This window comes from Mauremys mutica, chromosome 1 (genome assembly GCF_020497125.1).
Source record: "Mauremys mutica isolate MM-2020 ecotype Southern chromosome 1, ASM2049712v1, whole genome shotgun sequence".
Classification (NCBI taxonomy): domain Eukaryota; kingdom Metazoa; phylum Chordata; order Testudines; family Geoemydidae; genus Mauremys; species Mauremys mutica.
In genome coordinates, this window is record NC_059072.1 from 5,836,783 (window position 1) to 5,842,782 (window position 6,000).

Genomic DNA, 6,000 nt, shown 5'->3' on the forward strand with positions numbered 1-6,000 from the left:
ACCCTCACCCCCCTGCTTTAAAGCTGCAGTTCTCAACAAGGAGTCCAGGGCCATGAGCAGGTTGGGTGGGGGCCCAAGCAGGGCCAGCATTAGACTTGCTAGGGTCCAGGGCAGAAAGCCAACGCCCCAGGCATGGTGCTGAAGCCCAGGGTCCTGAACCCTGTCACAGGGCTGAAGCCGAAGCCTGAGCAACGTAGCTTTGCAGGGACCCCAGGCAATTGCTCGGCTTGCTATCCCCTAACGCCAGCCCTGGCTTTTATATGCAGAAAAATATTTGTTGTGGCTCAGGTGGGATGTGGAGTTTTTATAGCATGTTGTGGGGGGGAGGTCTCGGAAAGAAGAAGGTTGAGCCCCCCTGCTTTAGCGGCAAGGCACACCAATTTCAAGACACTCCCTCCCAAAATCCAGGGGCCAGTTGGCCAAATGATCCCAAACTGGCACCCCTTGCTATCCTTAGCTATGCAGGTTTTAGAGCATTTTGAAATATTGTCCCTTTAAAAAAAAAAAACAACCACAAGAGTTTTTTTACAAAGAATGTAGCCAGGGAGCAGCAATGCTGAACGCTGACAGCCATTCCCAGAAACCTGCTGAGGGCAGGACTCACTCGGTCCTTAGGCATCGCAACCCAGAAAGAGGGCAGCTGTAGTTAAAAGCCCACCCTGGTTAAGAGGGCAAACGAAGGCAGCAATATCCCCATACACACGCCAATAGAAAAGGGGAGGAAGTAGATGGCAATATTTTTATTATCAATCTATAAGTAAATATAAGGCACAGCTGAGGACGTTTGTGGAGGACAGGGCAGATGTACAATCTGGATCACTTGGTAAGCTGGGCCCATTCAAAGAAAATGTGATTTAATACAGCCCAATACAAGAGCGTACACCTAGGAACAAGGAATGCAGCCAGACCTACAGAGAGAGGGACTGTATCCTGGAAAGCAGCGACTCTGAAAAGCTAGGGGCCCCACAGTGCACAAGTCACGCAACATGAGCTCACGGTGTGATGCTGTGAACTAATGTGAAACCAGGATGTATAAACCAGTGCAGAGGGAGTGGGAGCAGCAAAGGAGTTTCACTTCAGTATCTGACATTGGTGAGACCAATACAGTAATTCCTCACTTAATGTTGGGGTTAACATTTCGTTGTTACATTGCTGATCAGAGAACACGCTTGTTTAAAGTTGTGCAATGCTCCCTTATAATGTCATTTGGCAGCTGCCTGCTTCGTCCATTGCTTGCAGGAAGAGCAGCCCGTTGGAGCTAGCTGGTGGGGGCTTGGAAGCAGGGTGGACTGGCAGCCCCCCCATCAGCTTCCCGCTCCCCTAAATTCACTGTGCGGCAGCCGCCCAGCAGGCTATTAATTGCCGGGCAGTTCAGCTGTCCCTCCCCCCACTGCCATGTGCTGCTCCTGCCCTCTGCCTTGGAGCTGCTCCCCAAGACTCTCGCTTGCGGGGCGGGGAAGAGGGGTGCTAATGTCAGGATGTTCCCCTCCCCACTCCTGTACCCCATCTCTATAGAGCAGGGGGTGGGGGGGACACAACAGGGCTCAGGACGGAGGGAGCTGCTGTCTCCACTTGCTGATCTACTTAAAAAGGCAATGTACTTAGAGTGGGGTCAGCGTACTTAAAGGAGCAATGCGTGTCTCTCTCTCTCTCTCTCTCACATGGTGTGTGTGTGTCTCTCTCTGCCACGCTGTCTCCCCTCCCTCCATTCCTGCTGCCTTGTAGAGTGTGAGGCTACATTAACAACAATGTGTTAACTCTTGAGGGCTCATCCGAGTGCTAGTTCATCATTTAGCAGCAAGGCATTCCCTGGGAAATATCCCACCCTCTTCCACCCTCTGACTCCACCACACCACTTCAATCAAGCTTCACAATCATCATAGCTGTGTACAGCATTGTTTGTTTAAAACTTAAACTGTGTGTGTGTATATAGATAGCGAGAGAGTGTCTTATCTGGTAACAAACATTTCCCTGGAACCTAACCCCCCACCATTTACATTAATTCTTATGGGGAAATTGGATTTGTTTAACATTGTTTCGCTTAAAGTAGCATTTTCCAGGAACATAACTACAGTGTTAAGTGAGGAGTTACTGTACTGGAATACAGCCTCCAGTCTGAAAAAGGATGTTAGGTCCCACTCTCAGTTGGGTCCCGCCAGAACCAGTGGCGTAGTCAGAACTGTAATGATGCTGATTCTGGCGGGACCCAACTGAGAGTGCCAATTCAGGACAAATTGCTTAAAACAGGGCAGGTACAGCCCAAGGCTGGGGTTTTTCCACCTCTAAGGCAAACCAAACCAGCCAGACAAACAGGACTTTGGTCTCACCTCACTGGCTAACCACAAGTTACACAAGCAATTCCCCTAGACACTCCAGTTTCCCAGGATCGTCACCAGTGCCATTCATTATGGGGACAAATGGTTATGAAAACCAATACCCCAGTAAAAGAAAAAAGGTTCTCTCGATCCCAAAGGACCAAGCCCCAGACCCGGGTCAATATACACATCAGATCTTACCCACAAATCAGGCTAGGCAGAGCTAACACCAACCTGTCTGGGGTGTCACCCAGAAGAATAGCACAAGTTTGAAATACAGACAGTATAGAGCCAATACTTATATCTTTAAATACAAAAATGATACATGCATACAGATAGTATCATCATAACCAGCAAACTATAACCTTGTCTTAGACACCTTATTTGACCCCCTTTATACAAGATTTGGTGCCACTACAGGGCCTTGGTTGCAACAACGTTCTATACGGTCCCAGTTCAAATCAATAACATCACACAATCCCAAAGGTTTGAACACATTACACCCCAGGTTAACGAATGTTTCAGATCTTACCCAAATACACGCTACTGCCAATTCTTATTAACTAAAATCTAAAAGGTTTATTTATAAAAAGAAAGGAAGGTGAGAGTTCACTGGGTCTTTCTAATGCAAAGTCAGTGGATTTATACGCCTTAGAAAGACTCTGGCAGTTAGGAACTAGAATAAGTCTCCCAAACAAACTGTTGCTTTCTCTATACAGTGATTCACCCTGAATTAACTCAATCAAATCACTTCCGCATCCATCAGTTGCAGCAAACTGCTTGCAAAAAAAACATTTTCCTCTTCAGGAATCTTTCTAAGCAACAACCCATTTTTCACAGAAATTTTGCCCTTACCTTTTTCACCTAGGGCTTTCCCTAAAGGAACATTTTCCTGAGCAACAACAAACTCTTTCTGGGTTTCGCTTAAATCCAGAATCACTTCTGACCCATCAGGAGGATTTTCACAAAACCCCCTTTCAGGTAAACAGCTAGACTTCATAGTCACAAGATTAGAAGTATTCTCTTCCTTGTCACAAGTTTCCACACGGTCAGTGGGTATCCTAGTCAAATCACCTTCATGCTTTCTTTGTGCCCTGGCTGTGATATCACCCTGATCAGACAAGGTTGTCATATCTTTACCCAGCAACACAGAAGCAACAGGAAAAATAGAAGCACCAGAATCACTTGGTCTCTGGAAGCTATTTATGACATTAACTGGATGCAACCTAGTTACAATGTCATCATCCCTAGCAGACGCAAATTCAGGACCATTTCCTTCCTGGGCTTTAGTTGTATCCAGAATCAACTGATAAATTTTCAACCATCATAAGCTGACAGGCTTCTTCTGTCTAATCTACAAACAGAAAAAACCTGGAGAAACATTCCCCTTTAACAGACAAAAGCTTGGTATATCCTTTCCTTTGTCCCAGCGCACATGGCTATTCACAGACAACTGCTTGGAGCTTGGGGTACCTCCCTTCATGGGCAAGTCATTACCCCTAACAGTCACAGGACCATTTCCTTCACTGTCACAATTCTCCACCCTGGTAACAGGTAAGGTAGAGGGATACTCATGTTCCACTAACCTTGCCTTTGTAAGCGGGGGAATGGTCCCGCTATTGTGGGGAACTTTCCTGGCTTCTGCACTACCCCGGTGAAGTGGGCTAGCGAAAGGATCTGAGTCCTCGCTCCCACTTCCTTTACCCAGAGGCCTCCCTGCCCTTGAGGACTCCCCTTCCACTCTCCTGTCTGGCAGAGTCCTCGTAACCCCAACAAGGCTGGGCCCAGGATTCCTGGGGGGCTCGACCCCCAGCCTTGCTGTGCTCACCAGGGACAGGGGCTAAGGTGTCCCCACTCTCTTTGCACTCCGCACCTCTTTGACCCACTGATCACATCATACAATTTAAAGCAAATACAAGTTATTTAATTAACACTTAATTTTAAAAAAGAATAAGGAAAATGGGAAAGGTTACAGGAAAACACATCACCCTGCTCTGTGGCAGGGAACATCACAAACAGTGTCTCTGGAACATCAGGGCAGTTCACAGTCTGTTCCTTGTAGGTCCCAGGCCTCCTTCTCAGGTCCTGGCTGTGCTGCAGGGACGCTGCGGGTTGGACACTTGCTCTGGCGGTGGCCACACACTCTCAGGCTCTGGGTGGCAGGACCCTTCTCCCCAGCGTCACCCCCGCCCTGTCAGGGTTACGATCCCCCTCCCAGTCTGGCGTGCAGGGCCTCTTGGCTGAGGTATCTCCCTGCGCTGGGCCCACTGCCCGGGGTCCCCCTCGCTCTCCCCAGCTGCTCACCGCACCCGGCTCCGGACTGCTCCAGCTCCAGCTCCAGCTCCGCTCTGCCTCAGCACGGCTGCTGCTGCTCTGCCTCCAGCCCCCTGGGCTGCCTCTCTGGCTCCTCTGGCTCCAGTTGCTACTGCTCCGCTCCCAGGGCAGGGCTGCTCTGCAGGCTGCTTCTGTGACTCAGCTCTCAACTGCTTCCTGGGCTGCTTGTCTGGCTCCTCTGGCTCTGGTTGCTGCAGCTCTGCTCCCAGGGCAGGGCTGCTCTTTCTGGGCTGTGCTCTGGCTTTTTGGGCTGCAGCTCCGCTCCCATCAGCTTAGCTTGGGCCCCTGCTCTCTCCTTAGCTCGGCCCCACTCCATGTGACTCAGACAAATCCAGCTCACACGGAGGACGGGACCCCCCTGGGCTCCTGACTCCTTGATTAGCCTGCCCGCCCTGTCAATCAGGCTGACCTGGAGCACTGGCCTCTCTACATTGTTCCTGGGGACTATCAGTCTCAGGCTCCTGATTTCCCATCAACTGCTCCCTTTTTAGTGCTGGGAGCTAGCAACCAAACACCCCCACTGAATGTTAGTAAGGGGGCAACAGTCCCCTTACATTTACAGTAAACTCCTAGAGGATTACAACATTCACACTCTGATCTGGTAAATAATCTTCCTCTTTCACAAGATCTGCTTCGACAAGAGTGAAGTTAGAAGCTGTAATTTGCCCTAAACAGTTTTCACCATTGACTTTTACATTCTTTGCACAAGTTATGGGGTTGCCTTCACCCAAACTCACAGTAAAAGCATTTACATAAAAGGTGGCAGCATTAGAAATAAATTTGGTTACACACAGTTAACTGCTTAAAGTCAAACAACAAACCAACATGGTTACAAACTGGATAGATTCTATCCCCATCTTTGCTGCTGAGAGGAGCTGGCTTTTCAAGATGATACAGTTCCTGTTGTTCCTTTATTCGCTTGAGTTGGAGCTTAAGTCTGTCCACTTTTGCCTGAGTTTCTAGTTCGAATATATGCCATTCTTTGTTCATGTTCAAACTGCTGCTGGTTTCTCACTCTAAGCTTTTTCGCTGTGTTGCCGGCCCAAAAGGCCTGAGGCAGCAAACAGTGATTCGTTGCCCGGAGTGCCTCGCTCCAATTAGACACACCAGGGTGGAGAAGCAAAAAAAAGTTTATTTGAGATCTCAAAGCGCGTGCTCGGAGACCACGTCTCAGATCAAGCACACCCCAGAAAAGCAGCTTTTTGTTTTTATACATGATCTTAGCTAAGCATGTTTATTACCCCCAATGCCTAGCTTCCCCCTCCGCCCCCCTCTTCTTCCTCCTTTTTAGTTCCCATACAGCAAATACATTATGAAGCAGCAATTACTCTAAACAGGTTAGATCATTCTT